At 36.4% G+C, this 15,720-nt stretch overlaps 2 protein-coding genes across 7 annotated transcripts in view; one reads left to right on the top strand and one right to left on the bottom strand.

The window, feature by feature from the left end:
- LOC145978541 (uncharacterized) overlaps nt 1–8,054 on the bottom strand; it is a 250,254-nt gene extending 242,200 nt beyond the window's left edge. The window contains exon 1 of the mRNA XM_083111205.1: nt 7,922–8,054. The gene's annotated coding sequence lies outside the window, so the exon portion shown is untranslated. The remainder of the gene's footprint in view (nt 1–7,921) is intronic.
- Nucleotides 1–15,720, top strand: part of LOC145978542 (serologically defined colon cancer antigen 8) — a 93,313-nt gene that overhangs the window by 6,313 nt on the left and 71,280 nt on the right. Inside the window, exon 1 of one of the 6 annotated variants that reach the window (XM_083111212.1) lies at nt 8,065–8,153. The exons of the other annotated variants lie outside the window; for them this stretch is intronic. The gene's annotated coding sequence lies outside the window, so the exon portion shown is untranslated. Of the gene's footprint in view, nt 1–8,064; nt 8,154–15,720 lie in introns of those variants that run through there. 6 annotated transcript variants of the gene reach the window in all.

The following is a 15,720-nucleotide window of genomic DNA, read 5'->3' as shown; positions in this document are numbered from 1 at the left end:
CTTCCTTTGCAGTAAAAAAGTGGAAAATTCTGCATAAATTGAGAGTAGAGTGCATACTGCATCTTTCTTTCCATGTAAATTTCTCTTAAATCTAAATAGTCCGGATTAGCCTATCTGTGCTTAAGTCATGCATTTTACAAGTAAACTTCTCTGAACAAAATTCTATACAAGAAAAATGTTAATATTCCCTGATCTGACTTACTACAGATGAGCTAAGGAAGGTTGCAGACATAGGTGTTCGATCAACCCTATGTCGTCTTGCTGTATTAAACAATATCTCAACTACATTTAACACTATAGAATTCACTTTTATTTACGGAATTAGTGAGGCTTTCATTGAAATCCTGGAATATTCTCATTTTTTATACATTATTTTTATTATTCCCTGTCCAAAGTTCTATGAGTGCAACTTGAGTCCACAAACCAACTTACCTGGGCATGGGCGTCCGGAAGGGGGGCAAGGGGGGGGCCGTGGTCCCCCCTGGAAAATGAAAGTCAACTAAAAAATATGTATTTCATACATATAATTTCATTTTAGCCACAATAATATGTGTTATTTATTGCATAAACACCATAAATTCAAATTTAAGCAATGTTTTTTAGGGAACAACACTATTTTTGAGGAAAATTTGCCTTCGTTTGCCCCTCCCTGGAAAAAATCCTGCGGACGTCCATGTACCTGGGGTAATGTAAGCCTGGCTCAACTGTGAATGTACAAAGTTTACCTTGTTGATAATTCCATTCAGTAATGGTTCCGAAAGTTGAATGATTTTTTTGCTAGTTTTATAGGAGTATTAAGAAGTGTTTTAGAATACTGGGAACAATCGTGTGACTAGTTCGAAGCTTCTAGCACAGTTAGAGAAATTATGATTTGAAATGTGGCTTGCGAAAGCAGGCATTCTTGGTTTCCGGCCGACTCTGGCAAGAGTTCTTGCAGATTTGCATGTGTCTCAAAGGCCATCTTGTGCTCAACGTCAGATATAACTAAAGCATTTAGTATCACCCAACAACAAAAGGCATTAGGGATATTTTATTCATGTTAAGCGCCCTAAACCTGACCTTCCTAACCTAATTAAAGCATTCAGCAATTACCTTTTCACACCCCATGTATGTGAAGTAGATGGCAGCAGCAGTCTGTAGCCGAGACAACAGTTAAACAAATGACTGCTCGCAAAAAATCATTAGGAGTACACGGAAGGGAAAAACAGTTCTCCAGACAATATGCAGGAACTAGTTGCTAAGACACTGAAGTATGTGTCAGTGGACATGATTAGAATTCGAACCATGTAAAAATGTCTGTGCACCATTATAAATTTGGAATTAAGCAATTGGAACTTGAGCCTTTCATTCTACTCCCTGCATGCCAATAGCAGCTGCTGTTTGCCTGAGAATGGGGCATCAAAGCTGGTTGTGATATCTCGTTCAGTCCCTGGTCAAGAGAATAACCTTCTGCTGAGATGGCTTCATTTGTTACCTGAAAACACTTTCGACTGCAGTTTCCTTGCACAATTAGATCTGCTCTTCAATATGCACAGACTGTGTGTGTGTATGTGTTAGGGACGCAAACTGCAGTAAACCCCTGTGTTTTGCAGGAGGTGAGGGTGTTAAAAGTACTTATATTCAGTTTAGCATTGTTTTGTAGGCTTCAGAAAAGATGATTCTTCAACTTCCGAGCCATAGTCAGCACATCCCTTGTTTGACCAAATACTATCTGTTGGAATACGACAACAATTTAGGTATTTTTCGATCCAAATTTATGAATGTTAGTGTCAGAAAGAATAAACAAATACATTGAGCTGCTGGAAATATTCGTAGATTTCAACACCAAATTATTTTTTGCAAACATTGTGAAACAAAATCCTTGAACTTAACTCTTTGCGGTGCAGTGGTTACCAATGGTAACCACCTCAAGATTGTCCTTTTCGGCTCTGTGGTTAGTGTCACTGACCACCACTTGAAATGCAAATTTTTGTTTTGTGCGGTATTTTAACTCGAATGTTTCGCTTTTAGGTGTATCGCCTTTTGTCTGAAATGAGATTTTGGGGATTGTTATTTCTTATGTTTACTCCAGTCTCCTTTATGGTGCCGCTTTTGTTGAATGTTGTTGTAAACAGTGATTGTTAATGACTAATTGTTGTAATGGTAGTTCTTTTTAGTTTTCAGCCGAATCCACTGTGCTTTTATATTTCCCCATTACCGTTGCTACGTCTGTGCCAAGAAGTGGAGGTTTATGTGCGGTCGTTCACAAAGGAACTCTTCATACGTAGGTGGTTAGTGTTGCTGACCACCGTGCAGATTTGGTTGCTTACGGAACTCTGTGTAAAGTTTACATATTTCCTAGAATCATGGAGAGGCTGACTGATCAGGATATTCGAGACTTTTTTAATGCTGAGGACATACCCTCAGGCTCAAATTTGGACTTCAGTAGTGATGATTCAGATACAGATCCCACTTTTCACCCAGAAATGAGTGCAGAAGGAATGTGCATTGCAGAAACGTCCTCTGAAGATGAATTTCTTGGGTGTAATATTCCTACTAACGAAGGACCTTTGACATCAACACAAAGTGCCACAGGTTGTGTTAGTGCATTCAGTGAGCGTCAGACAACAGGATGGTTCCAGTGAGGTCACAGTGGGTACTCCTATTGTGCCATTGGTTCATGTAACAAGGTCACCAGTCTGGGATCAGACATCTCATCAAACAACTCCAGTGCCACATTTTTCAAGTAGGGGGGGACCGACTGATGCTGTGAAGGAACTGCAAGATAAGAGCCCTCTTGCAATTTTTTCACTCTTTTTCAATGATGAGCTGCTCAATTATATTGTGTGTCACACGAACTTATATGCTACACAACAAGGTAAGCCCTTCCAACCGACAGACATGGATGAAATTCGAGTATTTATAGGAATGAACATTTTTATGGGTCTCAAACGAATGTCAAGTTAGAGATTATTGGTCATCGAAACCAGACTGGCATGACTATTATATTTCAAAACTAATGAGTGTAAAAAGGTTTGCTTGGCTGTTGGGTCACATACATTTCAACAACGATGCTGTTCAACCAGAGCGTCGTGATCCACAATTTGATAGATTATATAAACTCCGACCATTTCTGAACAATCTGGCACACTCTTTCGCGCAAAACTACAAAGCTTATCAGAAACTTGTCATCGATGAATCGATGGTAAAATTCAAAGGAAGATCTAGTATGAAACAATTCATGAGGGATAAGCCAATCAAAAGAGGTTTCAAGATATGGATGCTCTGTGACTCGTCTGGATATAACCACAGGTTCGAAATCTATACTGGGAAAACAAGCGAGGAAGGTGAGATAGGGTTGGCTTCCCGAGTTGTTCTCAGTCTCTATCATGATTTTATTGATAAAAACCATGTTATATTTGTAGACAACTACTTCAATAGCTATGAGCTCCTGCTAACTCTAAAAGCCAAAAATATTTTTGCTTGTGGGACAGTGAATCCTGCATGGAAGTTCCTTCCTAGTCTCAAAGGGGAGAAGGAACTAAAGAGAGGAGAATATGATTGGCAACAGTCCGATTATGGCATAACAATGATAAGATGGAAGGATAAACGAGCAGTGAACTTTTTGTCTAATTTCCACAATCCTAATGATACAATAACCATCAGTAGGAAGGCAAAAGATGGTACTATTTCAGATGTGCCCTGCCCAAAGATTGTGAAGGAGTACAATGAAAATATGAATTTTGTCGATAATTTTGATCAACTGAAGAATGATTACCAGATTGACCGCAAAAGTAAGAAATGGTACTTGAGATTATTTTTTCACTTTCTTGATGCAGCTCTAACAAATGCTTTTATTATTCACAATCAAATTGAAGGTGAGAAGTTCAGGAGGGATGTGTATATATAGGTTTGCTCTCCAAAAGAATAGCGGAAGGATAAAGACTGTTTCCAAACCTTTCACCGAAATTGAAGTTGAATTTAGGTAAAGAAAACCTTTGTATTTCACAATTTTCATTCACATATGTTGCATAAAAAAACATGTTACATTTGCATGGTGGTTAGTGCTGATAACCACCAGTTTTTTTCAAATTAAAATTACAATTACAATAGAATTTAAGTAATATTATGAAAATATGTATTCTTATGTCAAAATAAAAGATATTAAAAGTGTTAATGTAAAAAAAAAAATTCAAACCTTCTCCGCGCCGGAAGGGTCGGGAAATTTATCCAACTCCTGAGCCGCAAAGAGTTAATTACTAAACTCCATGCTCAAAGTATCTGATGTCATATTTACAAAAAAAAAAAGGGAGGTAGAGCTTTGGATTTGAACCCGCGACCCTTAATTCTTAGGAAAGAGATATTTGTGAGGCGAGTTCTTTACCAATACTCTACAACATCGCTTGTAGCAAATGCTTTGAAACGTGTTGACGATTGCTCAAGCTACCACTTTTCTATGCGACAAACAGATTTTTGCTGCAAATTGCGAGAATTATTAATTTTTGCTCATTGCACAGCACTTTGCAAGGTGGTGGTATATTTTATTTGTATAAACTATGCATAATTATGCCCTTTTTTGTTCAAACCTGACAGCGATTTTCTTCAGGTGTACCACAAGCGAGTCCAGTATTTCCAATCTCACAAAAGTTTCTCTGATTCCAATTTTAATATGCTGAATCGCATACTCATACTTGAGTTTTTCATATTTTTCTCTATTAATATGTTGATCAATTATAGTTTCTGACTTCGTATTATTAAAGAGAATATAAATCTTTCACCACAGGGTTTCTCGCCTAATAGAAGGACCTGCAGTAAAGTTGGATACTCTCTGCTGGTTCTCAAGAGCTATGTTGCCAAATTAACAATTTCTGGACTTAGAAAACTTTTAGGGTGGTCAAGTAACTTTTGGAGAAGTGTACATTATTCTATAAATTATTTATTTAAAGTGATTTCAATCAGTGATATAGTTTTAAATCACCTGATTAAAATCAATCCACTTTGGCTGTGAACCTCTCATCATTCCATGGGTGTCAATGGTTCACATGGGCCCCCTCTTCTCTTAATGTTTCATTTTGGAACAACATTTTATTTGTGTAATGAAAATTTCATAAAATAATTGAGGATTCTGTGTGAGAGAACATTTCAGGTCTCCATTTCCTAAGATTTCTAATTTGAATTATTTATTCTATTTAAGATTATAAAACAATTGCACACAGGAACTTTGGATACAAAGACACTGTATTATGCAGAATTCTCTTCTGAAATGGGCACATCAAACGTTGTGATAGAAAATTCAAGTGGAAGTTGGTTATATTCTGATTTGGAATATGTCACTGCTTTATTTAATCAGGATTAGTATTTTTTCTTTTAAATTTATACCTGTAAACACGTGTGCAACTTAATACCGCTTTGCTGTGGCAGGATGTTGCAGTGTCGCACATTTATAAGATATGTACTGTTGAAACTCTCCTCTTTAGGTCAAAGACTGTAGTCTGATCGCTGTTTCATTGCACATGCTTGTGTTTAGTCTGTTTAGATTCTCTAATGTCTCTAGCTTCAAAGAGGAAATATAGGTTACAGAGAAGTTACGAACACTAGTGCTAAACTACGAATCAAACGTGGGATCTTTGACATTCTGTGCCAGTACTCTAGCATTAAATAACTAAGCAACCTCTGGCCTCACCATATTTTGCACAACTTAAATCTACGTGGAACTGCCAGCCCCAGTGGCAAAGTGGTTAGCACATTGGGCTACGACGACCAGGGGTCCTGGGTTCGGTTGCTGGCCTGGATGTTTGTGAGTGTCCTATCATCAATTTCATCATATCATCACTTATCCCCATCTTCGCAAATTAGCCAAAAGTGGCCCAAGAAGCGAAGTAAAATAATGCAAATCAATCAATGAATGTGGAACCGTTTGTCCATTCAAAGTATACTGCTACTTAACGTCACAAAAGCTTGTAAAATATTTATACAAGCTTTGGAGCAAATACAGAATACCGGAAGTATCTCAAATTGCTTTCAATTCAGCATACTCAATAATTTTGACCTCGTAATCACGAATCTGTAGTTAAAATTTGGCGATCACGTCTAGAAATTGCGAAATAAGTCTAAAAAAGTGGGTCCGTGAACAGAGTAAACACCTTTGATTTATGAAGAAAACAACTATTTTTTTCAATGATTTAGAGTTTCAAAACTATGTTTACGATTACCCTTAATTTTTACTATGCTTGCCTAACCTAACCTTACTGGGAATGGTTCGTAGGGTAAACATATTTTTCAACTTTACACAAGATGCCATTTTCTTAATGACTACGGTAGCAAGACCGTTGTGCGGAAAGGAAGACATCTTCATATCAGAAACATGGTTTCCATGATATTGCATAGCGGTAATTGACAAGCTTATTTTGCAATTTGTAGACGTGACTGCCAATTTTTAACTGCAGATTCGTGATTACGATGCCAAAATTAGTGAGTATGCCGGATTTTAAAGTAATTGGGAAATAAGTACTTCTGGAATTCTGAATATATACCAGACCTTTAGATATTTTAATTTATTTTTGTTACTCTTTAAACTTATTTAAATGTAAAACTCTTCAGCATTTGAGCATACTTAAGAAATGGGTACTAGTTAGATATAGCGGAAACACACACAACTGGTTTATTTTTAAATACATTTAATTTCTACTTACCTCATATGCATAGCGGAACATTTTTCAACTAGGGATTACTTTTTTTCAATGAAAAAGTGTTATTTTTAACATTATAAGTATTTATTGGTCGTTGCTAATTGGCGGCCAAATATTGACTCACGTTGTCTATCGGCAGCTGATATGCAGTGTTTCCAAACTTATGAACCGATAAATGCCGCACAAACTATTCACAAAAGGTTTTTAAGCGAAAATTGATCCACAAACCATTCATGGAATGTTAGGTTAGGCAAACAGAAAATTGAATTGAAAAAAAAAAAAAAAACTCGCACACGTTATCTTGTAAAACTACAGCGTGGTTGTTACAGTAACACTTATTAACCGAAAAAATGATTGTTTTTAATCCACAAACCATTCACAGAAGGTTAGGTTAGGTTCAGTGTTAGGTTAAGCAAATATAGAGAATTAAATTGGTAAAAAAAATCCCGCTCACACGTAATCTTGTAAAACTTACCGTGTGGTTGCTACACTGACAGGGGGTTACGTAATCGAACGCACAGAACATTTGATTCACATAGTCGACGGTAATGGTGGCACGAGCTATCGTGCAACGGAGATACATGAATGTCGAAAAATACCTTCTTTACAGGCCGAATAACTTGCACAATTCGAAAAAACACTTTCCCCAGCTTCAGAAAGTCCACAAAAACTAAATTCCGTAAGTACTTTCTCGTCTTTTCTCCTGTAAATTTCAAGAAATGTGTTTCCGCTATATCTAATCGTTACCAAGAAATGCAATACCAAAGGAATTTCTTTTATTACATACCTCTCAGAAAAGTAAACACTTTACCTATTTGATTTTACTATCCCATATTTATAAGTATCTAATCTCTTCTCTTAATTCACGCCTTCATTTGGAATGAAAGTTCAGTGTCTTACAAATCCAGTCAAAATGTTTACCCAATTTCGTGAAGGAATGAGTATCTGTGAATGCACATTCACTTGAGTGCAATAGGCGGACAATATTGCATTTACCATTGAACATATCAGTACAGGGTGGGAACAAAATATCACTTTAGTTTGTTCGCTAGATAGGTATTTCTTTTTTCTTAACTGCGTATCGCATACCTTGAAGTTGGATTTGGCATTGGTTCCGCATTCGAGAGAAAAAACTAAAAACAACAGTTTGCTTTTGAGGTATGTCAAGAATTTTTAGAATTGGAACATTTATACTTGGTAGAAGCACTGATAAGTTCGCTAATATGATAACAGTTTAGTGAAATACAACTTACCATTGGCAACTTTCTTCTATCAAAACACTTAATATTAACAATAAATAAGGAAAAAACTTGATAACGAATCGATTTTCACTTCCACTCGAGTAACACTTCGCTCGGAATTTCGTTCTTCATTTGTTCAAGAAGACACACAGGAAGTTGATAACGGAGCTGTAGTCATCCTACACGACATAGCTGAAATATGAAATGTCTCCGCGGTTGAATAAATAATGTTGCTTTAAATTTGGTAAGTGAAACTCGTTCTAATTTTAATTTTATTTTTATTGCAATATTTATTGACCTGTTAGATGAAAAATATCTTTCATATATATGTATATTACTTTCAAGGGAAAAATAATATTCCTTGCACTTAGCACACTTGTGTCAAACAAGTACAAATTTTAGATAATTATCGTTCCGTTGTGGTAGATTTTTTTATAATAACTTTTTTGCTTGGATCTAACGCGTAATAAATCCGATAAGAAATGAAATTAATGTATCCCTGGAAAAAAACATAGTGTATAATCTCATGAAGCATCCAAATTACACATGATTAGTACGCCGAGCTAGCAAGCTCATACTTGTCACATTTTTCTTTATTGAAATATGTATGCGTCCAGCCTCGGAAGAAATTGTCGCAGAGGTTTGAAACATTTTTTTTTTCACTTTGGGAATAACTTCTGTGTTATATGCCTTCGGTAACGGTTTCAAGTGTTTAATGATTTTTCACAAGTTGGTAACGTTTCCAAATATTTAATGAATTTTCGCAAATTTTATAAGAGCATTAGGAAGTGATTTAGATTACTGGAGACTATTTTGGAAATAAGTTCGAAGCTTGGAGAAACGAATTAGCACAGTTAAAAAGTTTGGTACCAGTTCGGTATATCGGAAAAACATGAAAATCGGATATTTTGTGTTTCGCATGGTTCGTACTTACCAATTGTGTATTGCGGAACATAGTTCAAGGTGCCATTATGCTTTTTACATGAAAACAAACCCAATTTTTCACATAGTGATTTTTTTATTCCTTTCTTCGCTTCTTTAACACACAATATGGCGGCCACATCTTGACTCATGTTGTGGGTCTTGACTCATGTTGTGGGTATGCAGTGTTTCCAACCCTCTTCACCGAAAAATATCTACTATCGTGTTCGTTACCGCTGAAAATTGTACATTATGCATGGGTAGCTGATGGATAGCCCGACGAACCATTTCCGATAAGGTTAGGTTTGGTTCGGTTAGGCAAGCATAGTGAAAAAAGGGGGGTTGGAAACATTGACAGGGGCTTACATCATCAAACTTACACAGCATGCTGTTCACGTAGCGAAAGAAATGGCAATTGTGCATCGGTGAGATATTTCTCTTGAAAAATACATGATTTCCCAGTCAAATATATTCCACGATGAAAGAAAATACCTCGACGAACGTTGGAAAGCTTGCAGAAACTCATTTCCGTAAGTAGTTTCTTCTGTAAAATTGAAGAAATGTGTTTCAGATATACCGAACTGTTACTACTGTTACCAAAAGTTTTACCTGAGAAATTATGATTTGAAATATTTATGGTTTCATGCGAGCATCCACGTTTCACAGCCAGCAGTTGTTTTTGATGTATGGTCATCCCAAACGAGGAGTTGCAGCAGATTTTTGTGCAAGGCTCGGAGGTTTTTCTTAGGACCAGATATTATGCGATCAGCTGTTGTAAGCATTAGATACATTATTTTAATTCTCAGTACTAAACCTGACATACCTAACCTAACAACAAATACATTACGGAATGCTTTATTAATACTAAGGGCCCTAAACCTGACCTGTCTAACCTAACAAGAAAGCATTAGGTATGTAATACGCCTTTGCTCCATGTGCAGGAGAAGTAGATGGTAAATTTTGGAAGAGAAAAATCATTCTGCAAGAAACACTCAGTAAGTAATCATTAAGCCTCGGAAGTACTTAGCTTTAGTTAACCGAGAAATGTAAAACTCTAATCAGTCATGGTCAATGAAACAGCCGAAATGTCCACCCTTGCACTCAACTGTAAATTTTTTTGCATGATTGCACTGGCTTGTAGGTGTATTTAACTAGAACCACTAGTCTGGTTAATTCTTACCAGTGATGTGCGTGTACATGTAAACAATGATAGTCTACATTCTATACATAGACTATTTTATACACGTAGATAATGTAATTATGTAAACAACATGACGAAAGGTGAAAACTTAGCTAAGGGCGCTGTAGAAGTAAAACAAAATTATCCTGCGTATCGGTTGCTAATGTGTGAGAAAAACCTTCATACTCTTCCTTTCAATTTCAACAATTTCTCACTTAGGAAAAAAGCTTAACAAGAAATATTTTTGTGTTTTGTGGGAAAAATACTACTTTTGCCTCACGACTGCAATCTGTTGTCTTTTTTTTGCATAAGATTTATTTTCTTTCGGGAAGAGAGAAATTTTGTTGTAAGTAGGATTCTTGTCATTTCATTAGGAACAAAATAGCTGAAAATGTCACCTTCCTTTCATGAAAGACTTCAAAATTATTTTTAATGTACTTTAGATTGTCTACGTAGTCTCTGTAAACTACAACCAAATGTAATCATCTACACGTAGAGTACGTGTAGACAATGCATGTAGAAGTAAACTTATAGTGTACAGCACATCACTGATTCTTACCCAAGGAGTTTATTGCTGAGTTTTCACTTGTACCATGTGAGATAACATAATCCATAGCACAACCTACCTACCTACCTGCAGACTGCTGGCCTCACTCCCACATGCCTCAGCAGATGTGGGAGATCATCCATCCGGTTGTGTGGTGACATGTGGTCAGTAGAATGAACCCCCAGTTGTAGATTTCCATGACTGGGTTACACTACTCATTCATAGCTCTCCAATTTCCTCAGGATGGTGGGTGGCTACCGGTCCAATACACTGGCCGTAATCTCAGGAGACTGAAACCAGCATGCTAATCTGACCCTAAAGCCTGATACCTTAGACTGCTTGGTCACTGTGTGAGACTGTATCATTCGAAATTACCAGTTGGTAAGTAGAGGGGACATTATTTTAAGTAAATGAATTGCAATATAATGAGAAATTTATTACTTTTGCTCATCTTATGATATTTTATGTTCCAACTCACTATGTTGACCAAAACAACACCACCAGCTTGGATCAGAAAATACACACAATTGATTCCTTTTGTCCTTGCTGCCTTTTCAGGATCTGTTTCTTGATTGGCTCCCGATATGTAAGTTGGTCCTGTATGACATGTACATTGTCATCTTTTGTTAGCAGTTCATGAACTTGACCTCCAATAGATCAAAACCACAACTTGAAGGTTATGGTCTGTGTTTGTTGGACTTCACAGAATACTGCCCATCATGAACTGCTGCCACTGACAAGACAACAATCTGTTATGGCAGTGGTTCCCAAAGTGTGCACTGTGGCATACAGGGGCATCGCGAAATGTTCCAATATTTTCACGGAAATGACACTTATTCCAAATATGTGCTTATTAGTACTTTTTAAATGTGAAATATTTCTGAATTTGAAGTATGTGTGTATTTTTTAACTTAAGGCAAGCAACCTAACCACACTGAGTGTTGCAAGGGTTAGATAGGCTTACATTCTGACTTGGGCACTCAGGAAAAATCTTGAAACACTAAGGGTGCCGTGAAACGAAAAAGTTCTGGAACCCCTGTGTTATAAAGTTTCAATTGAAAACTAATGATACATGGGATTTGCTAGGATGACTAAGACTAGGTGTGGTGGAGAGGATTCATGAGACCCAAATGTACTGCAGATAAGTCATTAGACTACCACTTCTATTAATTTAAGAACTAATTTCGAGGATGGCATTCCAAACTCTTGATAGTGTTAATGCCATGCTGGATCAACTTCTCTCGAGGAAAGGGGAAGCGGGTGGCCTTTTCTCTAGCTCGTTATGTTTTAGATGCCAGAGTTGTCAGCATATATATTCTTATGTTCATGGACTATTTATTGTTATTTGGGGAAGAGTGATTGACTGATCATTTAAAGATATGTAAAGTTACGAGGGGTGAGAAATGCTACCGTACGACTTTTGGTGTAACAATTTTTTCACACCAAACGTTTTTTACATCACTCAAAATTCTGTTAAAACAATATTTCATTATTTTGATTGGGGAAAAATTGAAGAAGCTTTGTAAAGATATGCCCTATTAATAATATAATGCATATTATCGGTTTGCAAACAAATAGGCTAAAAATTCTTGCTCGCTCCATATGTAGTGTAGAAATTTATTTGTCGCATCAAATCTGTAATCATTACACCGTTATTACACCGGTGTGCATGTGTTTGGATGTCTCGCAAATGACTACTGTCTCTGAATAAATTCAGCATGCTGATTCCAAAAATTAAATAAATTTTTATCCATTACGTCTTGTTTTTTTTCAGAAGACAGCAATATATTAATTGGCTTAATTTCACAATAAAATTTGTATTTCTTTAATTGCCCCAATAGATATGACTGTTTAGATAGTGGTAAAATATTGGTTTTCTACAATTAAATTCCTCCAATTTTGAACTGTAAATGCTCATAGAATAGTAAGCGATTAATCTCCTACTTTTACAAGATACACTGGCATGAAAATTGCATGGACTTTGATTACGTAAGTTTTATTTTCGAAAATCCCTCCTAAAAATTTCCTTCACAAGATGTAATTTCCGTGATCAGCATTCAAAATTCTTCCAAAATCACTTATTGGTTTGTAAACAACTGAAATTTCACGTGGAAAAAAATATATTTTGTTGCGTTCTGAGATCGGCCTCCCTGATGGAGCAAAGGTAGCATTGTAGCTTTGTAATCAAGAGGTTCTGGTTTTGATACTTGGTGGAGGCACATAGTGGTACAGATTCCAGTTTAAACTGTAGGTCCAGTCCTGATTAGCCTTACTGTGCATAAAGTGGACTTAAAACACCAATCAATCAGTCAAAAGGCATTCTGTAATAGGCATTTTGGAATGGCAGATATGAGAATTTTTGATTGTGAAAAATCCTGACGTGATGAAGGAAAAAAGATTTCATGTGCATGATCAGCATTCAAAATACTACTTCAGAATCAAACATTGGTTTTTAAACATCCGAAATTTCCTTGCATTGCATAAATTCATTTTATTGCGTTCTGTAATAGGTGTAATGCAATGGCAAAGGTGAGACTTTTGATTGTAAAATTGTTAGAAATCCTGACATGATGATGGAAAGATGATGTCATGTGTGTGATCTGCATTCAAAATACTTCCAGAATCACCTATTAATTTGTAAACAACCTAAATTTCACTTGCATAATTTTATTTTGTTGCATTCTGTAAAAGGCTTAATGGAATGGCGAATGAGAAATTTGATTGTGAAATTGTGAAAAATCTTGAGGTGATTACCAGGTGTGCAGGTTTATAATTCTTAATTGATCCGAAAGAAAACAAGTGTATCTGGGGAGAGAGGTAACAAATGCTTTATTCAAAGTATGCGCCATTGCTAGCTATACATTGTGCCCATCTGTCCGTCAAATTTTGGATGCCCTTCCAGAAAAATCGTTCATATTTTGAGGTGATCCAGTCAGCAAGCCATTGTTCAACATCTTTGTAATTGTTGAAGTGTTGCTGGGAAAGTGAGCGAGACATCGATGAAAACAAATGGTAGTCTGAAGGGGCTAAGTCTGGTGAGATGGCGGGTGGGGCAAGATTTCCAAGCTAAGTGCAGAAATGGTGTCTCTGTTGCCTTTAGCTGTATGTGATGAGGCATTGTCGTGCTGCAAAATCATTTTTCAGTGTCTTGTCGCTCAATCTGCGTGCTTTTCGATCAATGCATGGTTCAAATTGATGAGTTGTTGATGGTAGCGAACGGCATTCACTGTTTCACCTGGTTTCAGAAGCTCATGGTACACCACACCCTTCTGATCCCACCAAATGCACAGCTTTGTCTTCCCTTCTGAATCGATTCGGTTTTGCGGTCGATGTTGATGACTTTTTGCATTTTGGGTTCTCGAAGTAGATCCATTTTTCGTCCCCAGTCACTATCCGATGCAAGAAAGACTTTCTTTCATGCCGAGAAAGCAACACTTCACACACAGTTTATTACTTTTCCATTTGTCTGTCGTTCATGATGTGGGACCAATTTTCCTGCCTTCTGGATCTTTCCCATGGCATGAAGACTATCAGATATGGTTTGGCGACCAATAATTTAACTTCTCTGCCAGTTGTTGTTGAGTTTGTGTATCGTCTTCGTCCAACAGTGCTTGCAATTCGGCATCTTGGAATTTTTTCGGCTGGCCCGGGTGATCTTTGTCTTTCAAGTCGAAATCGCCACTTTTGAATCGTCAAAACCAACGCACACATGCGTCTTGCGTTAGGAGATTGTTACCTTACGTTTCCACAAGGATATGATTGCTTTTTTCTTCTAATAATAATTCTAATAATTTTCTTCCTCGCTCCGTTCGCAGTGCAACCAACCATTTACTCAAGAAGCACATGAAATCTGTAATCATTATTAATTGAAATCAGTTCTTATTAAGTGCCATGTTATCAACTGTCTTAATATGCAAAATTGTAGACTAAATAATAACACATTGTAATTACTAAAAAAAATAAAAGGAACCGAATACAGGTTGGGAGCATTTTATCAAATTGTGTTTTGGTGTTACATTTAAAATGAAGGAATATTTTATAGCATTTTTCTCTATTGTGATCATTCATAATAAATTATAACCTGTGGCACAACAGCCCATTGAGGGGCCTACCTACCACTCCCACCTGATTCTACTCCCTCACTCACCCAAGGTGGAAGATCATCCAGCCAGTTAAAGGGTGATTATTTCCCTGTAGTTTACGGTTATTACAAGCATAAGAAAACAGTTTTTCGTTGTGACGTGTCAGGAGAACACACGCTCCCTTCATCAGACATTTATTTTCATTTTGACTAAAGCTACAGTTATGACAATGGTTAGCAATTTTTTAAACACAAAGAATCTGTTATATAATGGATGTTGTCAATGTTACATTGTTGTAATATAGCAACTTAACTGTGAAAAGAAGCAGTCTGTTTTATTTTTATTTCAGATAAAAATATTTTGATCACATTATTTTTTTATTTAAAATTATGAGTCCCAAATATCATCAGGTAATTCAGACTTTTCACAAAGTCTTGATGTTTTCTGTAACATTAAATATTAAAGATGGTGGCTTAACAACAATGAAAGAAGGGAAACTGTTGATGTCACTGGTAAAATAGAAACTAAGAACATTGAGAACAGATTATTTATAAATCTTACGGATATTGATGTACCTGATGAGTATATAGAAATTTTTCAATTCGGAATGAAATTTTCAGTTGGTAGTGCTTATATACACGAGGAAGATTTTGTGATTTCAATAGAAAAAGCACTGAATTTCTTTGATTAGGAGGAAAAGAGAAAATTACAAAGTCTCACACATGATGCTCTTGATGAACGGTTTAAGTTTTGAATACAACAGAAGAAATAACAGAGGTCCAAAATACACAGAACGGGAGAAAGAGCATGTAAGGTTGGGGAAAAAAGTTCATAGTTTCAAGATCTGGTTGAGAGAAAACGACATTTTCTTAATAAAATCGGGCAAGGAAAATAAACTTGTCCTTATCCGAATTAAGTACTATAAAGAAAAAATTGAATGTTTCAAAGTAAACAATTTCACAGAAAGCTCTCATAACCCTATAACTAAAATAATAAATGAGGTATAGAAAGGAATTGAAAGCAGTATCACGATACCAAGAGAAATTAAGAAAAACCCTGCCGATTGCCTTTGGACTACCAA

The sequence above is a fragment of the Lepisma saccharinum genome, chromosome 25 (genome assembly GCF_977018435.1).
Source record: "Lepisma saccharinum chromosome 25, izLepSacc3.1, whole genome shotgun sequence".
NCBI lineage: Eukaryota > Metazoa > Arthropoda > Insecta > Zygentoma > Lepismatidae > Lepisma > Lepisma saccharinum.
This window is presented reverse-complemented; position numbering and strand designations above follow the sequence as displayed.